The 18071-nt window shown below is 38.4% G+C and overlaps 1 pseudogene; it reads right to left on the bottom strand.

Moving 5' to 3' along the window:
- Window positions 1–17525: 17525 nt before the first annotated feature.
- LOC125099489 (uncharacterized) lies at window positions 17526–17613 on the bottom strand (annotated as a pseudogene).
- Between the last annotated feature and the right edge of the window lie 458 nt (window positions 17614–18071).

The following is an 18071-nucleotide window of genomic DNA, read 5'->3' on the forward strand; positions in this document are numbered from 1 at the left end:
TTTTTTTTATTTTTGGTGAAATAGGAAGCATAGTTTCAATTCTGTCTTTTAACATGAATTAGACAACTTCTAGGTTGCACTTTCTGAGAAATAGAACTGAATGGCTAGCCTCTATAAGATTTTGCTGCAACTTCAATTCCTTAGTCGTTTTTAGGATAAGGAAGGCTAACAGGATCTCTCCTATGACTTTTTGGAAGAGTCAGAAACCAATCTTTCATTACCTTTTGGAAGACTTGTCGGTAGTTCATCTCTTGGACATACATTCCCAGAAATTTCACACAAATTCAACTTCCTCTTTCCTTTTACTAAAATTGTTCATAGGACTCCAATAAGCAAGAGCAGCAAGTTCTTAACTCAGCCAAGGGAATCCTACGACAGTATCATATTTTTGTATACCATCTTTCTCATTTATCTTTGCATGGTCATTGGTTGTATCATGTTTAAGTACTATATAAAATAACATTATATATTAATTAATTGAATTTAAATTAAAAAAAGAAAATATAAAATATATAAATGAAATGAAATTTAAAAACCCATATAATAAAAATTTTAAACTAAAGATAGAATCAAGTGAACTCTAAAATTTTTCCAATCTGAAGTTTCTCTCATTTTAAGTCCTTCCTTTTTTTTATAAGGGTTTAATCTAAACTAACAACTACAGAGGCACAGTTCAGGAGTGTCCAGCTAAGTCCTTTTACTCCTTAGAGAGTTAATATCAGGGAGCTATGAAAAAGAGATCCAGATTGTTCCATGTTGCTGGTTGACCAAGGATGGAAGCTTTGTGACTAGCTATTCCATCTGGAAATCTGTCTCTTCATCTGTGATTCAGAGAGGACAGGAGTAAGCAATTCTAGTCAGTGGACGCTTATAAGTTTGTGTTAATGGACTGTGATTCTATGTTTGTACCATGTATGGGTAAAATCAGATTAGACCAAAGTCATACTACACTAAAACTTTACTGAATTTTTACTTGATTCACAAATCAAGCCTTAGGTCATCATTGGTATGTAGAAGTACTGATTAAGATAGAGTTCTCTAGGGGCACCCGGGTGGCTCTGTCGGTGAAGCACCCAACTTTTTTTTTTTTTTAAGATTTTATTTATTTATTTATTTGACAAAGAGAGAGAGATCACAAGTAGGCAGAGAGGCAGGCAAAGAGAGGGGTGGGAGGCAGGCTTCCTGCTGAGCAGAGAGCCTGATGCAGGGCTTGATCCCAGGACCCTGAGATCATGACCTGAACTGAAGGCAGAGGCATAACCCACTGAGCCATCCAGGTGCCCCTGGACTCTTGATTTCAGCTTAGGTCATGATCTTGGAGTCCTGGGATTGAGCCTGGCATCAGGTTCCATGCCCAGCATGAGCTTGAGATTCTCTCTCTCCTTCTCCCTTTGCCCCAGCCCCCTGCTCTCTCTCTCTCTGGAAAAAAAAAAAAAAGAGTTCTCTAGCTGGCAGACTGCAGGCACATGTGCCCTTACAGGCACATGAAATAGTGGACAGTAGACTGGAAGACACCTTGCAGTCCAATCACTAGTGTCAGAGGTGTAGCTGATCCCAGGGCACCCATGAACTTATACTTTGTATATCCCTAAGGATCCCCTGGCATCCACATGGAGATTTATTTTTCAATGGTCACTCTTGGTTCAAGATGGGGAGGTTCCAAGTATGGGAAGTGAGTATGAAGTTTCCTGAGGAATCTTGTCTCTTTTAGCCTGGAGAAACAGTATAGTTTTGTGAAAAACACCACTGAACCAGGAGTCAAGAGGTCTGCTCTACAGGCTCTATATAAATCAGGGTTCTCTAGAGAATTGGAACCAATGAGATCCATCTCTGTGTCCCTCTCTCTGTGAGACAGGGAGAGATTGAGAGATTTACTTATTATGAGAAATGATCTCATGGGATTATAGATGCTGAAAAGTCCTAAGACTGGCAGTCAGCAAGTGGAGACCCAGGAAGAAGAGCCCTTGCTGTAGTTCCAGTCTGATTTCAAAGGCCTGAGAGCCAGGAGAGGTGATGATGTATATTCTAGTGCAAGGGCAGAAGAAGACCAATGTCCCAGCTCATCAGTTAGGCAGGCAAAGTTCCATTGGAGTCTTCTGGTTCTATTCAATTGGTTTGCTCTTCAACTAATTGGGTGAAACCTTTGTGTATTAAGAATGAAAATCTGCTTTACTCAGTCAATTGATTCAAATGTTAATCTCATCCAGAAAACTCTCACAGACAATCCAGAACAATGTTTGATCAAATGTCTGGGCACCCTGTGAGCCAGTTAAATTGACAAATGAAATTAACCATCACAGTCTCTAAACTTCCAGTGTATGCGTATGTCAGAGTAAGGAGCACTAGTTGCTACAACTGCTCCAAAAATCAGTGGCTTACACAATATCTTATTTGTTGGTTTGGGTGTGCTCAGATTGGTGCTTTCGCAGATATTTGAGAGACCTCCACCCCTATCTGTGGTTGAATGGTGCTGCCATCTTCTAAGGATTTCTTGGGATCCTCTGCTGGATTATCTGCATTTAGCTAGCTGATGATGAAGCTAGAGAATATTTAGAAAATCATAAGGGGACTTTATAAAGACAGACTGGATAATGGGATAGGTCAGTCCTGTTTGCATTCCATTGGCCAGAATACCAACAAATGATTCCAATTTATCTCCAAAGAAGGCTGGAAAATGTAATCTTCCTTTGTGCCAAGGAAGAGAATATGGGGACTGGTGAGCATCTTGCCAGTCAGGACCAGAGTCCTAACTAAATTCTGACCTTGGGCTTATCCCCTTTCTGAGCCTGTTTCCTTCTCTGTACAGTGAGGAGGATGGACTAAGTGCTCTCCAAGGGACTTTCTACCTCTGACCATCTATGTTCTGTAAGCCTATGAAAACCATTGGCTGGGCCCTGAAAACACAAAGCTTGGAAAAGATCTCAGACAGTCCAATAGCGAAGAACAGTGATCGGGGTTGTCCCCAAGGAATTTATTCACCAAGAAGTTTATTCACTTCCTGAAGTTCCCAGAGATCAAGGTGACCACCTCTCCCAGGGTGTAGCCTTACCTGGGCCATGGGGCCAGCCCAATTTTACCAGGTGTTTGTGCAAATATTAATGTGGCCATGAAACTTCTTCTTTGAAAAGCGATGACTACTTGGGCTTCTTCCCTAGGATTCTAGAGTACCAGAGGATCAAGGCTATATACACCTAGCCCCAGACAGTGTAGAAGAGGGTTTCACAAAAGGCTGAGCTATGTCAAAGTAATTATGTTCACAACTTTTCTTCTTTTCTGCATTTTCTGATGACTTGCAATTTGTTTTCTTGTTTATTGCCTGACTCCCTGTTGGATTTTAGACTCTATGAAGTCAGCGATCATGTCTGTTTTACTTACTACTGCATCCTCAGCACCTGTAAATGTGCCTAGCATATAGCAAATATTTTTTGAATGAAAAAATTTTAAACCTTGTTGAAGTTTTAGTCTAATTCAGGGCAATAGAATTTCTTGCGGGGGAGTATGTTAGTAATACAATCATATGTTTACCTACTGAGTAGTGTTTTAATCTTGCCTGAGTCTACTATCGACACTAAGAATTTCAGAATAATGAGCAAGAGGCTAGTTAACGGACTATCCCTCATGGTTTAACTGAAGTGTGGGGGCCCAGAAAGGTTACCATTAAGAGTGCAAGTACTGTTTCTCCAGGCCACAGAGCATCTGCTGTCAGTATTTAGTTGAGTGGCACTTTCTCCACGTTATCATAGTAGAGCATGTGCCAAGCTGTACCTACACAGGATGATGGCTGGTTTCAGAGTATAAGCAGCTGTCTTGTAACTCAAGAGTGTAGCTGTTTTTTTTTTAGTCCCATGGTGTATAGGAATTAGCTTTACTCCTACTTTGTGTATCAAATACACTGTGGGTATCCAAAAGCTCTTTTGGTCCCTGAGAAAATGGTGTGATTGATCTCTCCTTAGCTTATGCTTTCAGTTTCACTGTGATCATTATCTCTTTGAAAAATCTGGTTTCCTTTACTCACCACCCACCTTACAAATTAAACACATGTATAAGATAAATCTAGAGCAAAAAGAAAAACGGAGCAAAAATATCACATTGTATATGTCAAGAATCTGGTACAGAGAAGAGCCTCAATAAATAGCCCTATTATCATTAACATTTTTATCATTATTGTTATGTTCTAATATTAGTAACCACCACTTACTAAGAATTAGTCTGAGGTGTGGCTGGGTGACTCAGTCAGTTAGGCAACTGACTTTTAGTTTCATTTCAGGTCATGATCTCAGGGTCATGGGATCGAGCCCCACTCTGGACACGGAGCCTGCTTAAAATTCTCTCTCTCTCCCCCCTCCCTCTGCCCTCCGCCTGGCATAGGCGCATATATGCACACACATGCATGTGTCCTCTCTCTCTCTCTCAAAAAAAAAAAAAATACTCTCTGCAAAAACTGCGCTAAGTTCTCAGCATGCATTCATTTTCTCATTTAATTCGAACAATATTCCTATGATGTACTATATTGATCAGGCTGTTTAGAGACAGAACCAGGCAATCTGGCTCTCAAGACTGATCTCAGATGATTTGCACCCTTCTCTGGGGCCAGCTCATGTCATTGATTGGTTTTATTTCTCAATTAGGTCATGACAAATTTTTATTCTGGAAATCCTGATAATCTGAATTACTAAATCACAAATATTCAATTAACAGAAGTGTATTTCTTCTTTCAAACAATTCACGAGGATATATAAAAATTAGCCACTCATTTCTGAGGCCTGCAGTTTAGACATCTTCCCCAGCCTGAGACTATTGCCCTGCTTGGTGCCCTTTGACCCCATCACCTGAGTTATATCCATCTACCTCATGGAGACCCAGGCTTCTCTGTGTCCCTGAATAAGTACAATTGTATGAGACACCTGATCCAGGGCTTTACTGATGTCCAGAGGCAAAGCTACACTCTCTTTGTTCACTAACTTACTGATTCTAAAATCAGAAAAGCAAATATGTTTCTGGCAGCATTTGGGAAGTGGGGCTACATGTATCATTTTGATTGCAGATAAAATCTCCTTTTAGAGGGCACCTGGGTGGCTCAGTGGGTTAAGCCTCTGCCTTTGGCTCAGGTCATGATCTCAGAGTCCTGGGATCGAGCCCCGCATCGGGCTCCCTGCTTAGCAGGGAGCCTGCTTCCCCCCGTCTCTCTGCCTGCCTCTCTGCCTACTTGTGATCTTGATCTCTCTCTCTGTCAAATAAATAAATAAAATTTTAAAAAATCTCCTTTTAGATATTGATTATTCTCTTTAATTGTTGTGGAACTCACTGAGCCATTTCCAATTCACTTTAAAATTTTTACTATGTAACATTTGTTACATAAAGAAGAACATATGTAATGAAATTGTAAGTTGTGGGTATAATAATTAAATTGAACAACTATGATCCCAGCCCAAGCTAAAAAACTAGAATTTAATCAATACAATTGACTCTACCTGTATATTTCTACCCCTAGTCCATTCCCTTCAGCATCATGCTTTATTTCTTCATTTATTTGTATACATTTAAGGTAAGACTAGAAAGAGCTGAAATATTTTGTAACTTAAAAAAAAAAAAATCAGCTCTAGTTCTCTCCACAAACTTGGAAAAAATAAGCATGATCTCCATGGCAGGCACCCCCCTCCCCAAACTCTTGCTTCCCGTACACTTAAATATAGGCTTCAATTATTACTTCTCTATTTAGAGATTATTGTGGTTTCAGTTTTCATTGTGTCCTTGTGGGTTTTTCTGTTTTGGTTGCCATAATAAATGTCTCTTTTATTCCCCCATGTGGTCACTTTCTTAAATACCTCGTTTAGCACGTCTTCAATGGAGTGTGGTTTGACTGCATATATGCCAGCCTCGGGGACACTCAGATACTTTTGTTCCATTCCAAGTATAGAAGACTCGCAATGACAATCTAGGCTCTGTGAACTGTGGGGGAAGGGAAAAGACATACATCTCTTAAGTGCTAATAATGTGTCAAGTTTTTGCCTGTATTTTCCCAATTCAAAAGTCCTTTTAGGTAATTGTCATTATGCCTGTATTATAGATGAGAAAAGAAACCCAGAAAGATAGTTGTCCAAGGTCACACAGGTACTAAGTGTTGGAGTCAAGACTTGAAGTCTAGTCTTCTGTGGCTGTGATGGGTGAGGAGACAGTTCAGCCTAATGAGAATCAGTAGTCTCATGCCTACATATCTGCCCCTACCCCTTTCTCTGTGGGAATGGTAATACCAATACTACTCATTCACTTCACAGGGACTTTGCGGGGTTTAGGGAAGCAATATTTTGGATTTCAGAGGACAGACACTATAGCTATCAAAAACACCATGTTATTTTCTGGTGGTCAGGCAGTGAGTGGTCGACATTGAGCTCTGGATCATCATTGTTTGTGGAGACCAGTAAAGCTGAACCTCTCTAATTCAGACATGATCCCTAATTTCAGGCCACTCCTGTGCTCACCAATTTCTCTTTACCAAATCTGCTCACAGAGACTCTGACTTGTGCCTTTGCCCCTTTCCTCGTCAAAATGAACAAAGACAGGACCCTAAGGAGGAAGGCCCAGAAATAAGACTCTTAGCACCCAAACTCAGTAATAAGCTTTTATTTTATTTTATTTTATTTTTTTATTTTTATTTTTTAAAGATTTTATTTATTTATTTGACAGACAGAGATCACAAGTAGGCAGAGAGACAGGCAGAGACAGAGAGAGGGGGAAGCAGGCTCTCTGTTCAGCAGGGAGCCCCATGCGGGGCTCGATCCCAGGACCCTGGGATCATGACCTGAACCAAAGGCAGAGGCTTTAACCCACTGAGCTACCCAGGTGCCCCAGTAATAAGCTTTTAAAGATATGTTTAATTTAAATATATTTGACATACGACCTTGTATAAATTTGAAGTGCACAACATGTTAATTTGATACATTTTTATATTGTACTATTATTGCCATTACAGTGATACTTAGTACTTCTATCATGTTGCATAATTATCCTTTCTTTTTAGTCATTGGAATAATTAATCAAAAAATTTAACAGTATTTAAAAGTGGTATAAATATTATATCAATACATATAAAAACAGGTTAAGTCATCACAGAGTTTCAAAGTGTAGCTATCAAGGAAACAACTTTAAAAACAGAATGGTGGTCAAGTTTTGGGATCATTTCACAAATGAAAAAGCTTGTATATAATAAGTGGCACCAATCAATGCCATTCCTGGCTCTCTTTGGCCAAGAAATCTGCATATCTAAAAATGATGATTCTTCTCCAACTTCTCTCTGCCTCTGGTATTGGGTTGGTTTTCTTCAACAACCTGCTCATTGGTCATGGCAATGAGAAACAGTGTGTGCGTGTTAGCATTCTGAAGGTGGTTTGGAGATTTACTCCCACTGAGTTGATAAACTTCCTCCTTCTTAACGGTTTTCTAGACTCCAATCCTAATCATTGCCTTCTTTCCAAATTCTCTACTTGTGTTGCTCAGGAAATAAAAGTGGTTGTAAACCACAGAGGTTGGTTCTCACCAACTGCTGGATTCAACCTGTAGAAAGAAAACTGGACAAAGTACAGTCAACCCTTTCAGGACCCCAGAGCAACTCCAAAATGAAGAAAGTAAACTCAGTTTGTATTGTGTAAATTGTACCCTGAGCAGTCTCAGGAAGTATCACAGCTTCCTGATTGCAAACTCAGATAAAGTCGAAGGCCACAGCTGCTAAGGACAAAAGCCACCAACCCCCAAAATGAAGAAAAATGACATCTATAGGCTGCAGTTATGAGAAAGTCCCATTAGTATATTAGGGTCTAAAACAGAATTCAGATGAAAGAATTGGTTTTGTGTCTCACACAAATAAAGACCACTTGCAGCTTTGGAAATAGAAGGGGAATGGGGAGATTCTGGCTTCTAATGTTATGAAGTAAGTTTCTGCATGGCCGTTTCACTGCATAGCATTTGGAATCTGATGAAGTGTTTCAGGGATATGGGGTGAAATGACAGGAGCCTACATATTGGGAAAATCGTATCCTTTAAAATCTCTTCTCTGCTCAACCTGCTTCCACTGCCTGCTGTTAAATATAAAAGCCACCGTGTATTTTCAATATTAAGAGAAAAGATTCTGCAGAGTCAAAGAGAGATCAGGTTTGACTGCAAAGAGCAGAATTCAAATTCCTTTGCTGACTAGTTCTGTGACTGGATAATTCAATCCTCATTGCTTTATCTGTTCAATGAAAAGAATAATACCTGCTTGTAGGATTATTGTGAAGATTGGAGATTATATGTGCAAACTGCCTGAACCACAGCAGGTATTCAACATGTAATAGTTATTATGCTATTAGGGTTAACAATTGGCTCTGAAATTTATCACCTAGCATTCAATTTGAAAAATAATAGAGCTGGAAATTTCCATTTCTTGTGGTAGTATCGTGGATTAAATATCCTGAACAACCCCTCCAGTTTGAAGCAACTAAAATTCTGGGTAAAAATATTTTTTAATAATTGTAAATACATCCAAAGTAAAGAATTTGTTGATTTCAAAACCAGTAATGAAAGTAGGAAATATGGTCAGGAAACAAGTGCCAAGCCAGCTATCACCAGACTTTCCTCCTTGACAGCTGTATGAAGCAGAGCATGGAGCCAGGAGTTACAGGAGGCAGGCAGACAGAGGTGGAGAATCTGATAGGAAAGCTACCTTATCACACCCTCAGTGCAAGGTTGAATAAGAAATCACACAGCACAGGAGATAATGAAGAAATGCCTATGTTGACCTTGGTGCTGGTGGAAGGGACAGAATTCCCCCTTGAGAATTCATAGAGCCAGTTGGTTCTCACATGTGCTTTTGTCGGGATTCATGTGCTCTTGTCAGGATTCATTTTAATTTAATGGGGGAATTTTAAGTTAAAATTTTAATCTAATTGTAGTTCTACTTTGGTAGCACCCCAGGAAACTGATAGAAACAAATGCAAATTTCTCAGGAGGAATTTAACTTTAGTTCAGATCTCAAAAGAATTCCTACTGGTTGATTCCAATGAAAATGGACAGCCTTAAAAAAAAATCACAAAATATACAATGGAAATAAGACACCATGAATGAGAACCATCAGAAACAAATTCTAGCAAATAGAGACGCACAAACATTTCAGATGTTCGAACTGACACAAAATATGAACTAACTATGTTTAATATATTTAAGAAAATTAAATGACTATGTGAAATTATGAACAGAGAATAATGACAATAAAGAGTGACCAAGCAGATCTGAAAGCAAATAGAACTTCCAGAAATAAAAAGAGAACAAAGAAAAGATAGGATCAGTAGAAAATAAATAGCAAGATGTGAGACTCCAACCTAACCATATCAGTAATTCCATTATATGTAAAGGTGAATGATTTAAACCAGTGTTGTCCAATACACCAGCTACTAGCCACATGTGGCTATTGAAATTTGGCTAGTGTGCCTGAGGAACTGATTTTTAAATTTTAATTAATTTTAATAGGGATAAGTGGCTAGTGGCTACTATATTAATAGCACGTTTCCAAAGAACCCAATTAGGGGAAGCCTGGGTGGCTCAGTTTGTTGAGTGTCTGACTCTTGATTTTGGCTCAGATCATGATCTCAGGGTCATGAGATCAAGCTCTGCATCAGGTTCCAGCCTGCTTCAGATCCTCTCTCTCCTTCTTCCTTTGCCCCTCCCCCTCCATTTGTGCTCTCTTTCTAAAAAAAGAAAACAAAAAACAGAAAAAAACAACAAAAAACAAAGATCTCAATTAGAAGTCAGAGATATCAGGGTACTTGGCTGTCTCAGTCACTTACATGTCTGACTTCCTCTCAGGTCATGATCTCAGGGTCTTAGGATGAATACATTCATTGGGCTCCATGTTAGCAGGGAGTCTGCTTGTCCTTCCCTCTCTCCCTCTGCCCCTCCCCTTGCTTGTGCTCTCTCTTTCTCCCAATCTCTCTCAAACAAATAAATAAATAAAATCTTTTTAAAAGTCAGAGATTATCTGAGTGGATAGAAAAAGCAAGTTCTAATTATATGCTGAATTAAAAAAAGATTTTATTTTTATTTTTTTAAAGATTTTATTTATTTATTTGACAGAAATCACAAGTAGGCAGAGAGGCAGGCAGAGAGAGAGGAGGAAGCAGGCTCCCTGCTGAGCAGAGAACCGGATGCGGGCCTCCATCCCGGGACTCTGGGATCATGACCTGAGCCGAAGGCAGAGGCTTTAACCCACTGAGCCTCCCAGGTGCCCCTAAAAAAAAGATTGTAAATATAGAACCAAATAGGTTAAAAGTAAAATAATAGAAGGAGCTATACCATGGTAACACTAATTAAAAGAAACCTGGAGTGCCTGCTTTAATGTCAGAAAAAACAGATTTCAGAGCAAAAATATTACCAAAAATAAAGAGAGAATTTCATAGAGATAAAGGAGACAGTTTCTCAAGAAAATGACACAATCACAAATATTATGCAACTAAAAATAGAGCTTTAAAATACATGAAGCAAAACTGACAAAACTGCAAGGAAAATAGATCAATCCACAATTACAGTCAAAGATTTCAACATTACTTTCTCTATAATTGGTAGAATAGACCTAAGCAACACTATCAAAAAACTTGATTCAAGTGGCCTATAGAGACCATTCCATCCAACAACAGCAGCATACACAATCTTTTAAAGTGCACACAGAATATATATTCTTGTTAAAGTAAAAAAAGATATTTGCCAAAATTGACCTTATTCTGAGATATAGAAAAAGTGCCAATATACTTACAGTGATTCAAATAATACAAAGTTTATCTCTGATCATAACGGAATTAAATTAGAAATCAATAACTGAAAGATTTTTTTTTTTTAAGATTTTATTCATTTATTTGACAGAGAGGGAATACAAGTGGGGGGTTGGGGTGGGGGGATTGGAGAGGAAGAAGCATGCTTCCTGCCAAGCAGGGAGTCCAATGCAGGGCTCAATCCCAGGACTCTGGGATCATGACCTGAACTGAAGACAGACGCTTATCGACTGAGCCACCCAGGCGCCCCAAGATATCTTGAAATATCCAAATATTTAGAAACTAAATAATACACTTCTAAGTATCATACAAATCAGAAAAATTAAAAGGGCAGTTAGAAAATATTTTAAACTGATCATGAAAATACAGCATATCATGGGGTGCCTGGGTGGCTCAGTGGGTTAAGCCGCTGTCTTCGGCTCAGGTCACGATCCCAGGTCCTGGGTTCAAGCCCCACATCAGGCTTTCTGCTCAGCGGGGAGCCTGCTTCCTCCTCTCTCTCTGCCTGCCTCTCTGCCTACTTGTGATTTCTCTCTGTCAAATAAATAAATAAAATCTTAAAAAAAAAAAGAAAATACAGCATATCAAAATATGTGGAATTCAGTAAAACAGTGCTTAGAAGGAAATTTATAGCACCTATATTAGAAAAGAAGAAAATTTTTAAGTCAGTTACCTCAGCTTCCACCTTAAGAAACTAGAAAAGGTACAAATTATACCTGAAATGAGCAGAATAAAGACCATAATAATAAGAGCAGAAACCAATGAAATGGAAAACAGAAAAAATAAACTTCTAACCACACTAATCATGGATAAAAGAAGAGAAATTGCCACATCAAGAATTAGACAATTATCATATGGTTTCACTCATATGTGGAACATTAGGAATAGCACAGAGGAACATAGGGGAAGGGAGGGAAAATTGAAGGGGAAGAAATCAGAGAGGGAGACAAACCATGAGAGACTCCAGACTCCAGGAAACAAACTGAGGGTAACAGAAGGTGGGGGGGGGGAAGTGTAGCCGGATGATGGGTATTAAGGAGGGCACATGTTATGATGAGCACTGGGTGTTATACACAACTGATGAACTGTTGAACACTACATCAAAAACTAATGATGTACTCTATGTCGGGTAACTGAACATAATAAAGATAAAAGAATGAGAGAGGTGGTATAACTACAGAATCTATAGATATTAAATGATAATAAGGAAATTATGAATAATTTATGTCAATAAATTCAACAACTTAAAAGTAGACAAATTCCTTGAAAGACACAAACTGCCAAAACTCACTCAAGAAATAGATGACTTGAATTAGCTCTCTATCTACTTAAGAAATTGATCTTAGGCCTTTCTGAAAGAAAACAGTGCTCATGACTGGCATGACTGGTAAATTCTACAAAAATTTATGGAAGAAATAATACAGATTTTACAAAAACTCTTTCAGACAAGTGAAGAAGAGGGACTACTTCTCATAACATTCTATGAAGACTGCATTATCCTGATACCCAAACCAAAGAAAGACATTATAAGAAAACTACTGACCAATATTCCTCATGAACACAGATGTAAGAATTCGTAACAGTTTTACTCAATCAAATCCACAATACATAAAAAGAATAACAGGGGCACATAGATGGGTCATTCGGTTAAGCATCTGACTCTTGATTTAAAATACATAAATTTATGTTGAAAAAAGATTGCTATTAAAGTTAATATAATTCACCATATTGACAGGCTAAAAAAATAGAAAACCAGTTGCTTATTTCAGTAGGTGCAGAAAAAGCATTTTGACAAAATTCAACATCTATTCCTCATAAAACCTTTTAGCAAACTAGTAATAGAAGAGAATTTTCTCGACCTAATAAAGGACATCTATAAAAAATTTACAGCTAATATCATGCTTAATGGTGAAAAACTGAATTCTGGGGTGCCTGGGTGGCTCAGTGGGTTAAGCCTCTGTCTTCGGCTCAGGTCATGATCTCAAGGTCCTGGGATTGAGACCCGCTTCGGGTTCTCTGCTCAGCAGGGAGCCTGCTTCCCCACTCTCTCTCTTTGCCTGCCTCTCTGGCTACTTGTGATCTCTGACTGTCAAATAAATAAACAAAATCTTAAAAAAAAACAAAAAACAAAACTGAATTCTTCCCCCCTAAGATGAGGAATAAGACAAGCGTGTTTGGTCTCAGCACTTCTATGCAACACTGTACTGGAGTTTCTAGTCAGTGCATGAGTCAAGAAAAAGAATCAAATGAAAGGTAAATGGATTAGGAAGGAAGAAAAAAACTGTATTTGCCAACATCCTGATTTTCTTTGTGGATACTCTTATGGACTCTACAAAAGAACTTAGAAGAATTATATGAGTTGAGTACATTTTTAGGATACTTGATCATAGAGCAAAAATCAATTTCATTTCTATATACAGTTGACCCTTGAACAACACAGGGGTTAGGGGCACTGACCGATCCCTCACATAGTAAAAAATTTGCATATAACTTTTGACTCTCCCAAAACTAAACTACTAATAGCCTATTGTTGACCAGAAGCATTACCAATAACAATAATCAGTTGATAAGCATATATTTTGTATGTTATATGTAGTATGCACTGGATTCTTACAATAAAGTAAGCCAGAGAAAGGAAAATGTTATTAAGAAATTCATAAGGGAGAGAAAACACAGTTACAGTACCTGTAAAAAATCATGCATAAATGGACATACATTTCAAACCTGTGTTGTTTAAGGATCAATTATGTAAGTAGTGAAGAATTAGAAATAAAAATTACAAAAGAGGGGTGCCTGAGTGGCTCAGGGGGTTAAGCCTCTGCCTTCGGCTCAGGTCATGATCTCGGGGTCCTGGGATTGAGTCCCTCATCGGGCTCTCTGCTCAGCAGGGAGCCTGCTTCCCCTCTCTCTGCCTGCCTCTCTGCCTACTTGTGATTTCTCTCTCTGTCAAATATATAAAGAAATAAAATCTTTTAAAAAAATTACAAAAGCAATACCACTTACAACAGAATAAAAATATGAAATAGGCATAAATTTGACAAAAGATGTACAATAACTATATAATGATGACTATAAGACATTGGCGAAAGAAATTAAAGAAGACCTAAAAAGATGGAGAAATAATATATCAAGTTCATGGAATAGAAGACTAGAGATAATTAAAATACCAATCCTCTCCAAACAGACTTATAGATTCAACACACCCCAATCAAAATCCCAAAAGACTTTGTTTCTTGATAAATTGACCTGTGGATTCTGAAATTTATATAGAAATGAAAAGGACCTAGAATAACTTAAACAACTTTGAAAATAAGACAAACAAAAACAAAAAAAACAAAAATAAAGTTGTGGTACTTACACCACTGGATCTCAAAACTTATTTAAAAACTACAGCAAATGGGACAGCTGGGTGGCTCAGTGGGTTAAAGCCACTGCTTTCAGCTCAGGTCATGATCCCAGGGTGCTGGGATCGAGCCCTGCATCGGGCTCTCTGCTCGGCAGGAGGCCTGCTTCTCTTCCTCTCTCTCTCTCTATCTGCCTCTCTGCCTACTTGTGATCTCTGTCTGTCAAATAAATAAATAAAATCTTAAAACAAAACAAAACAAAACAAAACTACAACAATGATGGGGCACCTGGGGGGCTCAGTTGGCTAAGTATCTGCCTTCAGCTCAGGTCATGATCCCAGGTCCTGGGATTGAGTCCCACATCAGGCTCCCTGCTCAGAGGGGAGCCTGCTTCTCCCTCTGCCTGCTCTGCCTGCTCTCCCTGCTTGTGGCTCCCATTCTCTCTCTGACAAATAAATAAATAAAATCTTTAAAAAATATAAAAAACAAAAAACATCATTACTATAAGAAAGAACATCAATAAATGGAAGTCCATAAAAATTAAAAGTTTTGGCTCTTCAAAGAACACAATTAAAAAAATGAAAAGATAAGCTACAGACTGGGAGAAGATATTTGCAAAATATGTATCTGACAAAATTCTTTTATCTAGAATATGCAGAGAAGTATTATAATTCAATAATAAGGAGATAACCCAATTTAAAATAAGTAAAACATTTATTTATTATAGTTAAATTTATATAATTCTGATATTCGATTCCTAAATACTTACCTGAGAAAAATGAAAGCACATGTCCATAACAAGATGTACCTGAATGTTTGTGGCAAATTTATTTGTAATAGCTAAGAACTGGAAATGTCCAATGACAAGTGACAATATAAGAAGACTATGGTATATCCATACAGTGGAGCACTACTCAGCAATAAAAATAAATAAACTATATATAGATCTAACAATGTTCATGGATGAACATCATAATAATTTTGTTGAGTGAAGGAAATCAGACCAGAAAAAAAAAGGAGGCATACTATATCATTCTATCTATCTATCTATCTATCTATCTATAATTCTATAAAATTCAAGCTGATCTATAGCGATAGTAAGTGGTTACTTGATGAAGGGTAGTGATAGAGAAGAGCTGGAGAAAAGCAGTACAAAAAGACATGAGGGGGACACCTGGGTGGCTCAGTTGCTTAAGCCACTGCCTTTGACTCAAGTCATGATACAGGGGTCCTGGGATCGAGTCCCATATCAGGTTTCCCCTGCTTTGCCAGGATCCTGCTTCTCCCTCTCCCTCTGCTTCTCCCTCTCCCTCTGCTTCTCCCGCTGCTTGTGCACTTGCTTTCTCTCTCTGTCAAATAAATAAATAAAATCTAAAAAAAAAAAAAAAGACACAAGGAAGGACACCTGGTTGGCCCAGTTGGTGAGTGTGCCACCAAGGAGCTGTGAGTGTGAGCCCCACATTGGGCATAGAGATTACTTTAAAAATAAAATCTTAAAAAAAAAAAGACATAAGAAACTTTGAAGGGTAAAGGATTTATTTATCATATTGGTTGTAGTGATGGTTTCATGAGTGCATGCATGTGTCAGAATTTATCAAAGTGTACACTTTGAATATGTGCTATGTATTGTATGTTGATTACGCCTCAGTAAAGTTGTACAAAAATACCTCAGTGCATTAAAAAGAAACCAGACATAGCTGAAGAAAGAATTAGAGAACTAGATCTAAAGAACCTATCCACATGTAGTAGAGTGAGATAAAAATAAGACTAGAGTATGAAGGTCCAACAGAATTCCAGAAGGATATAAGAATGAGAATGCAGGGGCACCTAGGTGGCTCATTTGGTTAAGCATCTGTCTTTGGCTCAGGTCATGATTCCAGGGTCCTAGGATGGAGTCCCACATGGGCTCCTTGCTCAGTGAGGAGCTGGCTTCCCCTTCCTCTGCTACTCTCCCTGCTTGTGCTCTCTCTCACTCAGTCTCAAATAAATACAAATCTCTTTTAAAAAAATGAGAATGTAAGAGAGCCAGAAAATGTAAAAAATCCAGAAAATTCAGGGGCGCCTGGGTGGCTCAGTTGGTTAAGCAGCTGCCTTCGGCTCAGGTCATGATCCCAGCGTCCTGGGATCGAGTCCCGCATTGGGCTCCTTGCTCAGCAGGGAGCCTGCTTCTCCCTCTGCCTCTGCCGCCATTCTGTCTGCCTGTGTTCGCTCTCTCTCCCTCTCTCTCTGACAAATAAATAAAATCTTAAAAAAAAAAAATCCAGAAAATTCAGTGAATCTCTAGCAACATATGTAAGAAAAAATTATCTCCTAGACACATCATAGTGAAACAGCAGAATATAAATGAATCTGTGAGAGACAGAGAGAGAAACAGAGAGATCTTAAAGTAGCCAAAGAGAAAAGAAAACCACCTATAAAAAAGGGCAATTAGACTGACATTTCATTTTATAAGAGCAACTAAGGAAGAGAATACAATGTGGGAATTTCCTCAATGTGTTGAAAGAAAATAGCTGTCAACTTAGAATTCCACATTCAATGAAGCTATATTCCAAAAAAAGGATTGTATAAGAATATTATTTCCAGGCAAACAAAAGAGAAAACCAATAAAAACAACTCCTCCCCTTCAATAACTTGAGAACATGCATCACTCAAAGACAATCACTAAATGAAATCATAAAGGACATATACTTTCGCAGAAAAAAAAATGAAAAGTCTGAGATGTAAAAAACAAAACAAAACAAAAACACATGGAACAAAAACATTTTGTTAAGTATGAGGGCATATCTCAGTAAACACTGACTACGGAATAACATAATGTAACAATATACTCTTAATTTTTGAAGGGAAAATAGACTAGAATTAAAATACTGGGCTTATCTACTCTCATTAAAATAATCCAAGGTACTTGATCATTTAGGAGTAAGGTAAAGATATGAACTTCAGATTTTGTTAGATGAGTATGCTAAACTAGCTAGTTTAATTCCTGAAATAATAAATACAAGCACACGTACTTTCCAACAGGTTAGAGAGAAACGGAATTAGAAAAAGAAAAAAAAAAAATCAATTCAAGAGAAGGCAAAACAAGAAAGAGAAAAGAAAGTAACAGTAATAGCTGGGGTTCCTGGGGGGCTCAGACAGTTAAGCATCTGCCCTCAGCTCAGGTCATGATCCCAGGGTGCTTGGATTTAGCTCTATGTCTGGCTCCCTGCTCAGCGGGTGAACCTGCTTTTCTTTCTCCTCCCTGCTCCTGCTCTCTCTCGCTATCTCTGTCTCTCTCCCTCAATTAAATAAATGTTTTTTAAAAAGTAATAGTAATAGCATCTAGAAGATTCAGAACAGCATCTTGCATGGTATCATTTATATTTATTATATAGTGTAACAACTTATTATTACCATGACTGTTATTTCTATTTTGTGTGTCATTCTTGCACAGGGGCCATGCTAATCTTCTCTGTATTATTTCAATTTTATTTTATTTTATTGATTGGTTTATTGAGAGGTTAAAATTGGATGGTTCTATACTTTCAAATCCTCATTAACTGAAAGAAAGAGGAAATCTCCAGACAGGTTCAGAAATGGTTTTTGCCTGGGTGCCTGGGTGACTCGGTCAGGTAAGCATCTGCCTTCCGCTCAGGTCATGGTCTCAGGGTCATGGGATCAGGCCCTGGGTCAGGCTCCCAACTCAACGGGGAGTCTGCTTCTCCCTCTCTCTCTGCCCTGCCCCCTCACTCAGGTGTGTGTGCTCTCTCTCGCTCTCTCTCTAATAAATAAGTAAAATCTTAAAAGAAAAAGAAATGATTTATTGAGGTGAGTGGCCATCTCGCACTCACAATAAATTCGGGTCCCACCAGGTAGGAAGCAGTGGCTCTTTCCGCTCATACTAGAGCCTGACAAACTTGGAGGCCACTGAGCAGGGTCAAAGCAAAGCCTCCAC

This window comes from Lutra lutra, chromosome 4 (assembly GCF_902655055.1).
Source record: "Lutra lutra chromosome 4, mLutLut1.2, whole genome shotgun sequence".
NCBI lineage: Eukaryota > Metazoa > Chordata > Mammalia > Carnivora > Mustelidae > Lutra > Lutra lutra.